Genomic DNA, 15,229 nt, shown 5'->3' on the forward strand with positions numbered 1-15,229 from the left:
CTGCATGTTTCTCTGCTCCCTGCTAAAAAGTGATAAATATTTAGACCAATTGGTAGTCCTTCTTCTCTGATGGAATATAAACCAAGTTAATGACAAAAAGGACAACTCCATTTACGTGAGAAAGAAATGACTGAAATCTTGACTAAGATTTAACGGTCATATAAATAAAAGAAAATAAGCCTGCACTGTAGCATATGTGGCCATGGTGTAAATCTGATAGTGATGGGGGCATATGCTTTGCTTCGGCTCCACAGGCCCCTGTGCAGCCATTTTAACAATTAACATTATAACCTCTGTTTTTTTTCTTTTTATTTACAGTTGCAGAGGTCATTTGTCTTTTTTTGAAACCCACCATTAATAGCAGCGTTTGCAAATGCAAATGAGTCCATTTAGGGGGAGGGAAAATGATCAGTTTGAGAATATTTCTGCCTTCTTAATCTTCTTAAGAGGGAAATGATTTAAAAGGAGGACACAAATCTCCAGTGACATGGCAGGAACTGTAGGGCACTTTCCTCTTTCCTTCTCTCTCTCCCTCTCTCCATTCTCCCTTTCTCATCTCACTCATGTCTCCCTCTCTCCCTCCCACCCCCATCCCCATTTTTCTCTTCCCCTAATTTACCTCTCCCCCCTTGTTGCCCTGTAGGAGTGGAAGTACCAGGAGTGGCTTGTCCCCCCAGAGGAAACAAATGTAGTGTTTGAGCAACTGATCACTGGTATAATTGAGTTTAACACTCCTTTTCTGGATTAAAAAAGAACCTTTCAAATGAAAGGTCAAATTATCTCTACAGTCAGGCAATAAATAAGTCAAACAAGGTAAGAGGTTCCTGCCAGCATATGTTAGAGGTAAATTTAATTAGCGGAAAAACAGGAGGCTCTTCCATTCCATACTGCATTGAACAAAAGCAGCGTTGGAGTCCAACTGCACAGCAACGGAATCAAAATATATCAGTTATCACTTAATTAATCTCATCATTTAAACTCATGTTCAATAGAACATGCAGGCAATTTGTAAAGGATAACCTCGTAAATCAACAAATCCAGCCTAAATATAATATCACCAGGATAACCACAGCAATTTTGCAAATAATCAAATGGGGGGGGGGGGGGGGGGGGATTAGCATGCTGGGCCATTATTCTGCACAATGTTAAATGCATGCTTTTTTCCCACCAGCAGGTTAAGTGTCCTACAGGCCCATTGTCAATTGATTGCAGCACAAGGAAATAAAATGTGCATAAAGCAAGGCTGCAGTCTGGACTGGAGGCACAGAAGGTGGCTGAGCAATGCACAGAACAAGGGAAAGAGAAACAACACTGCTCTACACCCAACTAGCTACAATGTGGCCTTTGTGACATAATGCACTGTGCACAGAAGATTGTGGAAAATAATCCAAAATGTACTGGTTCACATATCCAGCAATAACAACTGACATCACAACCTGTGCCATATATGCCATGTTTCTGGGCACATTTTACATTTAGTGGAGAATGAGGGGGGGTCAGGAAAACATCGTCAAGCAGTTATTATATTCCCATCATGTCCTGGGAGCCCATTACAACATGGCACAAGCAACGTTAAAACTGAGAAACTCTGCAGGCTGAGGCTACAGGCGGAGGGCTGGGGATCACTTTGACTCACAGTACAAACGTACTGCGCGCTGTTAACTGCTGGAGAAAGATGTAGTTCAAACAAACACTTTGCACCTACAGATTATGTGTGCTTACATTTTGGTAGTCATTAAGGTTTAGTTTTTCCCTTCAAGTGTTTAGTTGGCTTTCATGTGCTACCATTAGTGTTAGGGCAAAAGGTGTCTTTGAATAGCCTCTAAAAAAATGAATGCAGCAGAAGAGCCGGAGGAAGGGGCTCTTTAGTGCGGCTGTCCAGACAATAGTAACATGAGGTTGGTGTTAACTGTGCTGACAACAGGACAGGTGGGTCAGATGAAAGATGACTTTGTTTTCTTCACTTGCCCAACACATGTTTCTCATTACGCTACAAGAAAAACTGACATTGCTCCAAGCCAAAGACAGAAGGCCCTCCATGGCCACTACCGTCACTGCAAACTAGTTTTAAAGTATATCTTACATTACATACGAGTACACATTTTGAAGCTGAATATGCGTGTCCAAACATGCAATAAGTGCTGCAAGGTAAGTATGATCTATGTAATAAAAGAAAAACACTTCTCAGGCTTCTTTTTCTCTGATTGTAACAGACGTAAACTTCGTCTGTGCCCAGCAGACGTTTAAATAAAACTAGCAGACTGGTTCCCACAACCTTTAGAGATGTGAGTTAACATGTATATTAAATAAAAAAATGAATAAATGTGCTGAAATTTGGGACTTCCATCCAGCTAAAAAAGAAATCCACAGCTGTACCATTTCAATTTTTAAAAGGAAAATATTTTCAAAGAACTGCCATGGGCCACGTGTGTGTGCATGTACATGTGCTTGTGTCCGTGCATGTGTGCATGTATGTGACCATATATCCATGTGTGTGCGCATGCCAGCCTGTGGACTCACAGTAAAATGTTGAAATTGGAAAAAATATTACCCTTCTTTCTCTTGAATAGCTGAGAGATAAGCACCCTTTAGCAATGAAGCCAGTAGAGTTTAAGCTTATTATGAATACCTCTCAGAGCGCAGAAGCATGTGCTGTAGAAATCAAAGGGAGTAATAGGCAGGTAAGCCTGTGTCATTTTAAGGAGGAAGTCAGTTGTGAAATTGTAAAATTGCAAGGCCCTGCTGACAATCTCCTGCTCTCAGAACACTCCTATAAATGATTTCTAATGGCAGTGGCTATCACATATCTGAAAAAGTTAGAGGTTTGTGGGGTGAAAAAAAGAGAAAGTCCAATACTAATCTCTCCATTGATGAAGATTAACAATAAAAAAATCAGACTATTTATCTCTTTGATTAAAACGGCACATACTCTGAAGTTCACAAGAAGAAGAAGAAGAAGAAGAAGATGTATTTGCTCGTGCCCTAAGCTTTCCAAAGTAGACCTGGCTTTGCGGAACATTCCTCATGGTTTCATGTTCAATTGGCTGTGAAAGTCTGCAGTGTTACTCTGACATGCCAGACAGAAGAGAAAAAAAATTAGGTCATCTTCATTTCTTTTATCAAATGATGTTTTGGATATCAGAGCTTCTCAACAAATTTCTAAATTCATACATGAAGCGAGTACACATATACTCACTAAAAAAAAACAAAAAAAACGCCGGGTCTAGTAGTGTATTCATTTGTGCGTTTTCCTCCTATATTTGTAAAGCTTCTCTGCTGTAGATCTGCTGTAAAGATGATATCATAACCCGACTGCCACCAGGCAGCACGGACTCCGTAGCGCTCGTGTGTTCTACAAAAGACGCACATACAAAACACACAGGCTAATACATACTGTTCTATTTCTCGTCTGAATATTCATCCATGTTTCCACATCATCTGCAGGTCTAATCACAGTCACTTCCCCTTTAATCACAGAGCCATAATTAGGTCCTAATAAACCATTTTGCCATCCTCTTGGAGCACCTCTGTGTCACTCACACATCAAACCAAGAAATACTACATTAAGGGGCTGTCAACCTCAAAGGAAAGCTCCTCCAGCAGCAGTGATACAGATACTGCAGGCACACCCTCTTACACTAATTGAAATTATCGAAAGCTCCGCTTACATGTGACACTTGGCCATGTCTGAAACCATGGCCTGAAGTACAGCAGTCAAAAGCATGACGGTTGTGCCAACACTGAGGCTCTACGGCGTTCTCTGATGTCGGGTAATTGTTTAAACCTGAGTGGATATGGCACAGGGCCTCATGCTGCCTTTTCTGCCAAGAGAAGAAGAAAAAAATATCTTGCTAGCACTTTTCTCATCTATTTCTTCTTCTATTCTAATTCAGTCCAGCATGGGTTCAGGGAAAGCCTCAATGATTCCATGTTCATCTCAGAGAACCAGTGTTGGGGATGATGATCACTGACCACAGGTTGATAATGATGACTGTTTAATTAGAAGCCTTTCTTTGGCCTGGCCACAACCCAAACTCCTCCACCCTGCAGATGGTAACCAATAAATTTAGCTTTTCTGAGGATGAGGAGGAACATTGTACCTCCCCAGTTTACCCTCAACCCCACCCCTAACCAACGACATAAAGCCTTTCTACTTGCTAACACAAAAAAAGCAGCCATAGCCCTGCTGCATGTGCGTATGAACAGGCCAAGTCCAACAGTGTCGACTACAGTCTATGGTCATTTGCATATAATTTGCAATTGGTAATACGTTTGAGTAAATGTAGGCAGTCAATCAGTCATTATTTTTTTCCATCTTTTTGGGAAAGTTTTTTCATTAACATGAAATCTTTACAACGTTGCTGCAAAAAGTTTACCGTCAATAATTCTCATTTGTTTTTTAATCTAAAGCATAATTACATTTCTTTTGGTTATGTTTAGTCAACTTAAAGCACTTGGTTAGAATTAGAGAAACACTGTGGTCATGGTAAGTACATAATGGTTAAGGTTGGGAAACTAAAACACTTCGTTAAGGTTGGCAGAAACATCACGAACATGGTAAATGTTCAAAAAGTCAACTGTGTTGGGATGCAAAACCTCAGTCTTCAGCTTAGAAGAAATGCGCCTGGCCTCCTCCCTGTGACTTTACACTGCGGTATAAGAATGTAACTCTGCGAACAGCAAGCTTTGACAGTGAACGTAAATCGCTTTTGCAAATTAGCTGCATATGAATATAATTGCAGGAGGGAGGGTTTTGAGGTCATTTGTATATATTTGTATGCAGTCTGCAGGGTCATTAATTGTGGTCGTATAATATTCCATCTTTTTCTAAATCTAAACATTTAAAACTCATTCCACAATGTCATTCCACTCTCCTCAGCAAAGTTTTTGCAGATCTTACAGACTTTCCTGTAAAGTGGAAAAAAGAATGAGTGTTACTGTTCCTCAGACAAGACAACCCCTCCCCTCAGTATAGTCCTCACCCACCTCCTGTCAATCATCCTCCCTCGGACAACCCTCTTCCCAGAGGTCTCTACACCCGTACTGCCTGGCAGAATCAGCACACTCTGTGTGTGTGTGTGTGTGTGTGTGTGTGTGTGTGTGTGTGTGTGTGTGTGTGTGTGTGTGTGTGTGTGTGTGTGTGTGTGTGTGTATTGTATGTGGGTGGGTGGCGTGTGCCAGAGTGGCTAACCCCTCAGATTGTCAAAGAGGCTCATGGGAAATTTACTACATGGGCCAAACCACAGGCTTTCTCTATCATTTCAGCAGATTTCTCTTATTTAGTCCCATTCAAGAAAGTAATTATCACAGACGGGACTTTCTTTGGCTGTATTCTTTGTGCTCCGGGTCAGGCTTCCCTCACTGTAGCTGCACTTTGCTTATAAATGTGCAGTTGAGCCAACCAGGGGTTTCTTAAGTGCAGTTCTAGACTCTGCAAAATGTTTCTATGCACAGTCTTCAACAGCATGAAGGGTAATTTACAGACCCTCAAAGAACGAGCAGATGACTGTAAAATCAAATTTGGTTTAAACTGAAAGTTTATATTTTCCAACTTTAGAGTCTTACAAGTAGGCAGCGTGATGGATAAAGTTGCTCCAGTACTCACCATGCACCAGCACTGGTGAGAGTAGGAAAATGTGCCATTTGGAAACTAATGAAAAGGGGAAAGTTTGACGTTGCTTTGATGTTTTCTACTGCGTATATTTCCACCCAATAAGTACAATAGGCATTCTCAACCACCTTGAAAACACAAGACTTACCACAGTGAATTAATCACAACGTGCGGGTCAGGAGAAAAATCAATTTCTTAGACCAAAGGAGACAGAGTTTGATCTACTTACACGTCATCAGAAGGGTCTGAGGCAACATGAACACTAACATCATTATTTGTGCAGTGTTTAGTCTCAGAGTCTAAGACAATCTGCTCTTAACCCATCTTTTCACCAACAGGGTCTAAACACCCCCCTTCCTTTACTCAGAGAGAGAGAGAGAGAGAGAGAGAGAGAGAGAGAGAGAGAAAAAGCTTGTGGTTGGGTCTGTTGAAGCCATTTCATCATAATGCACATTAAGGGCAAAGCCTTGTAACACAACCAAGTCAGTGTAAAAAGAAATTATTCAGACAGGAAACAAAAGACCCAGGCAACAAGAGATGCTATGGTTAACTTCATCAAAACTTTAGCCACAAGACCCTTTCCATCTATTCCCCCACCCTCTCGTCTTTGTCACTTTGATTTATTTTTGGCATCGTATATTAGCATTTTCCAGAGGAAAAACTGTTGGGAATATGATTTCGGGCCCAATAAGTCCATTCTTTTCCATAACTTCCTCGCCTGTTTTAGATGTCACAGTAGCTGCTCCATGATGCAAGTGGTTGATCAGTATTTGTTTCCATCCAAAGAGGGCTGACACACACTATAGGAAGAGCTTGGAATTCAGCGTCAGCAGAGACTAAGTATGTTTTTGTTTTGAGGCCTGTCTTCAACAATGTAATGACGTCAACAAGTTTAAGCTGAACTGAGCTCTTAATTCAACAATTAGAAAGTAGCGTATATAGGCAAGATTAGCTTTCTCAGACCCTCGTCAGTCAAACTGGAGACACAAAATATCTGGAACAGCATTCTGCATCATGGATCACAGTGCCACAATATGGCAAAACAGCTCATCATGGCCATGTCACTTCAGCGCATGATAGGACACCGTATGGTATCATGTGATCAAATCACATCTCTTGAGAGTGTGCACACAATACACACTATGTACGAGCACACACACAAAGGTGCGCACAGAAAGTAAGTTGCCAATCTGAGCCAACAAAACAGCTCCTGACCACAGAGTATAGAAGCCAGAGAGGCTGGCTTAGTCACAACTATGGAGCATATTTTACATCTCATGTCAGATCAAGCTGGCAGATACCAAGCCGGCTGTCAACCTCCACCAACTGGATAATGTCTAATCGTTCAGCTTTTACAGACAGTGGAGACCTGTGTAACATGGATACGAAAATAACTGCTGCCTTCAACGGGGTTATTCATAACAAATAGGAAATTCAAATACGGTATGTGCTCGAGGCCATAATTGTGCTACTTTCCCCTTATGAGTTGGAGGTTTTTATGGCCGTCTTTCACATTATTTTACATAAAAATTCTCAGTGTCACAGCTGCCCGTGTTGGTTCAAGTGATATTTTCACAGTCCTTTAACGCTTCCTCCAAGGCAGTGGGTTGCCCATGGGAGGACCTGATCCAAGCACAATGGGGGCGGGGGGCTCACAAGGAAAAAGGCTTGTTGTGACGCTTTTGTGTCAGAGCAGCAGCAAAAGCCCACATTACACTAATCTCTTTTCCCTTGTTCACTAACAAGACACAATCTTAGGTCTTCAGAGCTTCTCCAATTCTAGGAGGACAGAAATCACTCGGGGCAAAAGATCACAGCTTCTTCCTCTTCTTTTTTTTTCTCAATAATCCCAGCATTCAGCAGCAAGGTCACTCGCACAAACATAATTATGTAGACAGTATATCTATCCAAGAAAAGTTGATAGATTGATAAATAAGCATAATTTCTTTGTGACTTATTTGCAGTTTATGTAACTGCAGTCAGTGCAAGCTGTTAGAGTGAGAAACATAAAATGAATGCATGCTCTCTCAAACTGTAGCAGCCAAATGGTTGTCACAAAAAAAAAAACCTGGCTTTTGATTCTGTACCCAAATGTCTGCAAAAGGAACATGGACCAACATGAGTGTTTGTTTAAAATTCAGTTTCAAACACCTGCACTCTTTTCACACAACCTGACAGCTCTCAGCCTTGGTCCATATGCTCTGTGTGTGTGTGTGTGTGTGTGTGTGTGTGTGTGTGTGTGTGTGTGTGTGTGTGTGTGTTCGTACTTATGCTTCTGTACCCATGCCTGTGTGAGGGAGAGAGAAAATGTGTGTGTGTGTGTGTATATGTGCAGGGACTCTAAAATCCACCACATTTTAATTACTGCCCGGCTGCACTGTGTGTCTCTTTGATATGGAAATAAAAGCTACCATATTCACACAGCCACTGTACAAATCTTCATCTGATTCATAAAAAACAATGAGCCCGACTAATTCCTCCACCTGATTACAGTCCCAGACCTGTGTCACAAACACGTGGCCACCAAGGTCCCTCCAATTAATTCTACATATTAATGTGTAATAAAAAATAAAAATGAAAATCAACAGACGCTACTTACCATAGCCTAGACTGTTGCATTGGAAATCAAAGTTAATTATGCACAACTATGCTATGGACTAAAAGAAAATGTCCAATTATTTTGAGAAAAACATTTTTGGTATGAGAGTGAATGATACAGATCAAAATGGGCCACTTAGGTTACTTGTGCAATTATGCAGTTCCTGTGAAGATACACATATTTAGATTTTTTTTTCTCATCTGTAACGCTTTAATGTCAGCAATACTGTTCACTTACAGCAGCCAGAGGGACACAGAGATCTAACAGAGCCATAAAATCTGCCCCTACCCTTGTCGATGTTCAGTAAGTGCTGGCGCACATAGGTGCTATTTGTTTCTATAAAAAATACCATCAAATGTAATCTTTGACATAGAGGAACCCTGGATACAAATATAAATGAGTAAGATTCTATTTTATATCTCAACTTCCTCACAGCTTTTCATCTAAGATGTGGAGGTGATGTCCCACTGTCTGCCTCTGATGACTCAGTTGGCCATTCATTTCATCTCTATTTCTCTTCCACCATAAGTGACGATGGTGAAAGTCAAGACGAGCCACAATTTCCTCCTGTACAAGCACAAATCCACTTTGTCCAAACAGAGCACATCTGCACCATGCTTTCTTTAAGCCTAATCACAGTGTCGCGTGAAGGAAAAGGAAGCATCACGACAGAAGTGACAGAAACTTCTTGTAGAATTACAAAATTTAAACAAATGCTATGGCATGTTCCCATCAGTTTTGAACATTGTAGAAATATTCTAGAGCAAATTAGATAACACTTAGAAAGACAGATGTCACAACATGTGCTGCCACATTTATTATCTCCTGAAGTCCTCCACCCTTCTGCTACCCCCCTCCATACCTTTACCAGGCCTGCTGTTGTTTACCTCTTCTCAACTTGTTTATCATCAGGTCTCGGTCTCAGCCGCTCCCCCCACTACCACGAAGAGAGGGAGACTAGTACCTGTGTACTCCTCAGCCACCCCCCCCCCCCCCCTCCTCCTCCCCTCCATTGCTTCACTCTTCCTGCCCACAGCGTCCTGTCACTTGGAACTAAATAGCTGTCTTTCTGCAGAACACAGTATATATGGAAAAATAACACGATGTGTAAGGTCTCAGTTGTGCGGTCTAAATGACATCTGGTCGGGAGAGACAGAGTGGCTTTTTTACATTTTGACGTTTCAAATCAAAATCAACAGTGTTTACCCATGTAAGGAGCAAAGACACCGTCTTGCAAAATATCTGAGAGTGTATCAGTCATGCATGCACACATGCCAAGGCGTATAGAGGCTCACTCAAACGCACTATAAAACAATGACAGTTTTATAGGAATTTAAAATATCTAGGTCCAGAGAGACTGATGCAGCCTGTTCAGAACTTTTCATGGAATAATCTACAGTGTTATACATATTTTTAATATTGTTTGCTCTATTTGCAACAGACAACACATCAATATTATGTATGATTACATTGCTGGATTATGTCTGTGAAATCATTGTATAATGAGTTGGAATTGGTTGTAATTTCAAAGAATTCTGTCTGCTACCGTAAAACCGTTACCCAGTTGTAAACATCTGCTGTTAAATTATCAGATCCGCTATCTTTGTAAATCACACCAAAAGCCTAATCGATCATCAATGTGCACATTTAAGGTAAGAAAAAAATACTAAATATATATATAATATAAGGCACTTTTCTTTCTGAATCTCTCTCTTTCCCTCCCCTCTTTCTCTCCTGACTTTTCTTTGATCCTACTAATTGCTGGCACAAGAGCTTAGTTTAAACAAATCCTACCGTTAGATGAAGAGGACAGTTAGAAGTAGAGCTCAAGTCAGAACAAGTCAGTTTAGTTCGTGGCACTCAGTCTAAACAAATTTTAAGATGTGCTCATCCACTACGTTTCTCTTCCACTCAATAAAACAAATAATAAAGAAAGGCTCTAATCGCAATGAACGATTAAGAAAAAGAAAAAAAAGGATTCAAAGCAGCAACGTTGCTCTTGCAACACGGGAGACATTGGACTTGGACAGAGTGCAGGATGTGTTTAGACAAGTGAGCCAGGTGGCTTCTCCCTTCATGCCAAATGAAAGTCCTAAAAATCTTTGAACTTACTCAACGACAGCGAGTCTATATCTTATTCTGACTCCAAGTTGGAAACGCTGCCTTTCTCAGTCTCGCAAAAAGCTCAAGATCCACCCGCAGATTAGTCCTTGACAATACAGAGAATGTGCCAGGGCAGTCAGTCTGAAATCTGATAAATATGATATTATTGCCATGCAGTTCTGTTAAGTATCACACACCAACAAATTGCCAGTCTTTAGTTTTTGAATAACGTTTAACTCAACGACTGTTATTGCGAAATAAAAGCACATCGTTACCCGGCAACATTGATTAAAGAGCAGGAAATATTTGCCTAAATTATAGAAACACTTTTCTCACATTTCTCAAATTATTAAAATACACATTTAAGTTGTGTGTAACAACTGCAGACAAGTGTATAAATGAAGAATGCGGTTATTGGAGATGCCGGAATAGTTTCTCTGCGCAAAATTAAGTGAGGTATGTTAAATAAGAGCAAGTGCGGTTGTGTGGCATCAAAGGTTTCTATAATGCCGCTTTTCTCTTTTAGTGAACGACACGTTGAGCTGCACAAGCCGTCAGAGACGAACTCTTATAGAGACAGAGCCGAGTGTCCCTGTATAGCAATCAGGACAATGTGCTGAATGGACAGTCTAATTATAAATGTGCCATTTAGACTCGCATTTGGTCTCCTGGACCGCCTTACCTTATGAGGGAACTTGCGTTCACAGCTACAGAAAGAGCAACTGTTCAAAGGGTAAACACTTTACTGGGACACCGCGGAGAATTACCCGAGAATGTGTTTTTGTTTGAGCAGTTTTAAGGAGAGATCATTTTTCATTAATTAGCCACAGGTGCGCCATTTGTGTGGTCACAAAACGCACGTGCTCGGTGTTTAATACATAGAAGAAAGACACAACAGCACATTTCAATTTTAAGAAAGTTCCCAGTGTTGTCAGAGCTGACTCTCTTGTGGTGAAAATGTTATCAAACCTAACGCAGCCGCTGTAGAAGGCTCGCTTTTGCGCACCGGGAGTGTGTCTAATTTTGGAAAACATCTTAAAATGAGGGGCCATCTCGGCGCTGTCAATATCATGCTCCAACACTAAAATTTCACCTATTCTAACATTAATGATATATCTGGATAATTACTTATTAATTTTGTGCAACATTTATATACTTCATAATGGACAATATATACAAATAAAAAAAGGGATTTCCCAACACTAAACAAATAGACCAAAGTTTTGATTGTGCTCTAAACATATTTAAACTAAGATTTTTCTATTAAAAGGCCATATGATAAATTTCAGGAAGTCTAAAATATGTCTGAATGTAAAAAAAATAAAATCCTTGTTAAGTATATTTGCACTTTTCACAAGGAAAGCTGTTTGGTCAGTCCGGGAGCGCCGAGAGTCAGAGACTTAAAAGGAAAACTGTCTGTTCAAGTGCATCTTCTCTAAATGGACAAGCCTTGCGATTGTTGAATTAAATTTATGGCTTGTGCATTCTCTAGAGGTCATTTCCCCCTGACCCCCCGAGAAAGTTAAGGAAGAACAAATTCCCAGGCTACAGGGAGGACATAAACTGTGTTTCTGACATTTAAAAACAGCCAAAAATAAAAACGAGCAACAAAAATGTGTAAAGGTATAATGGGACATGAGCGACAGCTTCAAATAAACTTGTCAACCTCGCAGGCAGAGAGGCGAAACCTACCGGGGCGCACATCGTTGTCAATGAATAGTACCGCGTTGTGGACAGAAGTGAAACTGCCACCGGCAGAGGGAAGTTACGGGACATGTAAACACAAACACTATAGCGCTGTCAACCTTTACATTTCGAACAGTTCAATAAAAATCGCCTCTAGTTTACTGAACACGTTATCGGTGACAGCAGTCCGGGTCGGTCTTAACGCTCCGGTTTACACTGAACAGCCTGCTGTGTCCGCTCGCACGGCTTCGCGCTGCTGAAATAAACAAAGGGGGGGAAAAACGTGATTTCAAACCTTCAAAGATGGTTCAGGTTGTCTCAGAGTTGAGTTTTGACGAAGTTAAATGTTGAATTTAACGCAGATTCACCAGTTCTGAGGTGAACCCGAGCTCCAGCATCGCGCCACTCTGCTCTCGCGTGTAGTACTCCGCTTGTTTTGGTGAAAGCGACGCATCAAACAATCGCAATACTGAAAGTTTGTCAGTCATCCTCCCCGTTACAAAATGTGCGAACCCGTGTAAGCGTAACACTAAAGTAACTTTCTAAAAAAAAAAAGAATACGTTAAAGCGAAACGCGCGCACAGTGCAGAAACAGTTTAGTGACAGCGCGCTCGACTTTTAGGAATCAGCAATAAAACACAAGGTGGAAATACCAGGACAACAGAGAGCATGTTGAAAAGTAGAGAGAACGTGTTGTTTACCTTGATGACCTGAGCCGTGGAGAAGATATTCATGCGTCCGTTCCCGTGCGTAAACACTACTAGACTAGGCTTCACTTTGTAGAAAATAACCACTGAGCTATCTGTTGAGCGAAAACTTAAGTCTGCTCACTCGGGGCCATATGAGGGGATCCCGTTTATTCTCTGTGAAGTTCAGCTGTCCAAAACTACAAGTACCTTTTGTTGTTCGCCTATCTGTTCATTATCTCCCTCCCTCTCTCTCTCTCTCTCTCTCTCACTCACTCTCTCTCTCTCTCTCTATCTCTCTCTCTCTCTCTCTCTCTCTCTCTCTCGCTCGCTCAGACAAGAGAAGACGATGGGTAGAGCTGCTGTCAATCTTGGCAATCAATGCGTGCAGCCATGTCGCAAGTATTCAAAGCATTTCCCGTCGTGCAACATCAGAAAGTGAGTGGCCAGGGCATTGATCTGAGTAAGGCAAAGAGGCAGGACTCCCCCCTCCTCCCACACAAGAGACGAGAGAGAGAGAGAGAGAGAGAGAGAGAGAGAGAGAGAGAGAGAGAGAGAGAGAGAGAGAGATTTGTGGCAAAATGAAAGTGGAGAAAGGAAGGATGGTTGTAACTGCTCGTGTTTTAGTCAGTTCTAAAGGCTTACTTAAATGAACGTCTCTTACAGGTGCAGCGGCTCCAAAGTTAAGGTTGACTTTCTTTCCCTTGTAGAGATGCTGCACCTTTCCTTTAGTGGCACTGTCACACTTTGTATGTATTTTGTTGCAGGACAAATAATGCGCGGACCCTTCCAACTTCAGTAAAAGTGTTTAAAAATGACCGTTTATTTAGAGGAAAATAGGCTCAGCTGACATGAGTTATTGAGAGCATGTGAGAAGAGTTCAGGGGCTGGTTTACAATCGTGTGATACAACAGCATGTATTTGCAGAAATTAAATCAGCACCTGAGATATAAATACATTTGTTCTCTCTTGTGACTTTTTTTATGACTATATAAGAAACAAGGCATTTTGATTTACACACTACCCAGAGGTCTCCCAGCTTCTCTACAGATATTTGCATATTTCATGGACTTTATGCACCTCAGCTTTACTAGAATTTAAAATAATTATTTTTGACGGATTATCCTATAAAAAGTACGTCCAACATATACATTCCTCTCGACATGCAGAGCGCTTAAGATTTGTTTTAACTTCACGTATAGCTATATCATAAAGAAATGATCACGTAAAAAAAAAAAGATTTAAAAAACAATCCTCGTGAAGGGGTCCGTTTTCAGAGGCATACAATTCAGAACCCAGATTTTAGAGATAAAATAAATGATTCGTGTGTAAAAACAAATGTGTAATGGGACAAGTGAAAACGTTATTTTCCACATCACATTTAACTTTTAACTTTCATATATTGACACATTTTATTTCTTATTTTTTGTATAAAATCCTAAAAGCGGGTTTAACAGTATATATAACTACAATAATCAATTATTGCGTCAGTACGTTAATGCATAGGCTACTCAGTTAATGTCATGTTAGACTGATTACATTCATTTCAATAAATCCTGTATTGTGTTTTAAAACAGATCCGTTTGACATCTGAAATTAAAGCAAACGTCCAGCGGCTGACCCAGGATCACACGCCGAAACAGACGCTTTTACAATGAGACACTTATCTGTACTGAATGGGCATGTGTTTGAAATTATCAGCTGAGTTTAGAGGAGGCCCAAATATGTCAAACACACAAAATAAACTACGATAGGAACGTTCAGAAATCAGAGAATAGTCAGAATAGAAAGACAGGAGACAGAGACAGCTGACGGAAAAAGTTATAATCTAGAAATCAGCAGCAGCATTTTATGACAAGCAACAAAAAAGCCCAATACACATTACAACACTCACTATAAATCCGCTATTCAACATGCCTTAAGTGTCATAACAGCAGACTACCAGGGATCACATAATAGAAATAAGAAAGTTACTTACAAAGAGAGGAGACAGCAGGAGGAAATTCTGATTGTTAACTGCAGAGTCACATAGAGCTACAAGAGGGAGGAGAAGCAGAGAAAGAGAGAGGGAGTGAGTGACAGAGAGAGAGAGAAAGAGAGAGCGAGAGAAAGAGAGAGAGTGAGAGAGCGAGAGAGAGAATTGGCCACACAACTCATCCACAACACCGTATCAGCTCAGACACCCGTGTGCCTCACTTTCTCTCTTTTCTTTTTTTTTTATCAAGGGGAAATAAAACGCACCACATCTCCATCAAGGAGCATCACACAATGTCCAATACGCCTCAATTCATTTTCCTTTTAGCTGTAAGTCTGTACTCTCCCTTAAATTTTGCTGCAGTGTGAGTGAGAGTGTGTGTTAATTTCACTGCTGAAATTTGCTTGAGGGAAAAATAAGAAAGAGAGAAAAGAAAAGAAAGAGAGACCTACCTTTCCGAAAGAAACTTTTTCTGCAGTTCTGCGGACTCTTTCAACAATGTAAAACCACAATACGTGTCACCTATTTCACCAATAAAACAACTGAAACACAGTGAAAGACCTCAGCAT

General features: G+C 40.8%; 1 protein-coding gene across 2 annotated transcripts in view; it reads right to left on the reverse strand.

The window, feature by feature from the left end:
• Positions 1–12,772, reverse strand: part of sox6 (SRY-box transcription factor 6) — a 124,488-nt gene extending 111,716 nt beyond the window's left edge. For both annotated transcript variants that reach the window (XM_079164702.1, XM_079164701.1), the window contains exon 1: positions 12,701–12,772. The gene's annotated coding sequence lies outside the window, so the exon portion shown is untranslated. The remainder of the gene's footprint in view (positions 1–12,700) is intronic.
• Positions 12,773–15,229: the final 2,457 nt, after the last annotated feature.

This window comes from Pholis gunnellus, assembly GCF_910591455.1.
Source record: "Pholis gunnellus genome assembly, chromosome: 1".
Lineage (NCBI taxonomy): Eukaryota > Metazoa > Chordata > Actinopteri > Perciformes > Pholidae > Pholis > Pholis gunnellus.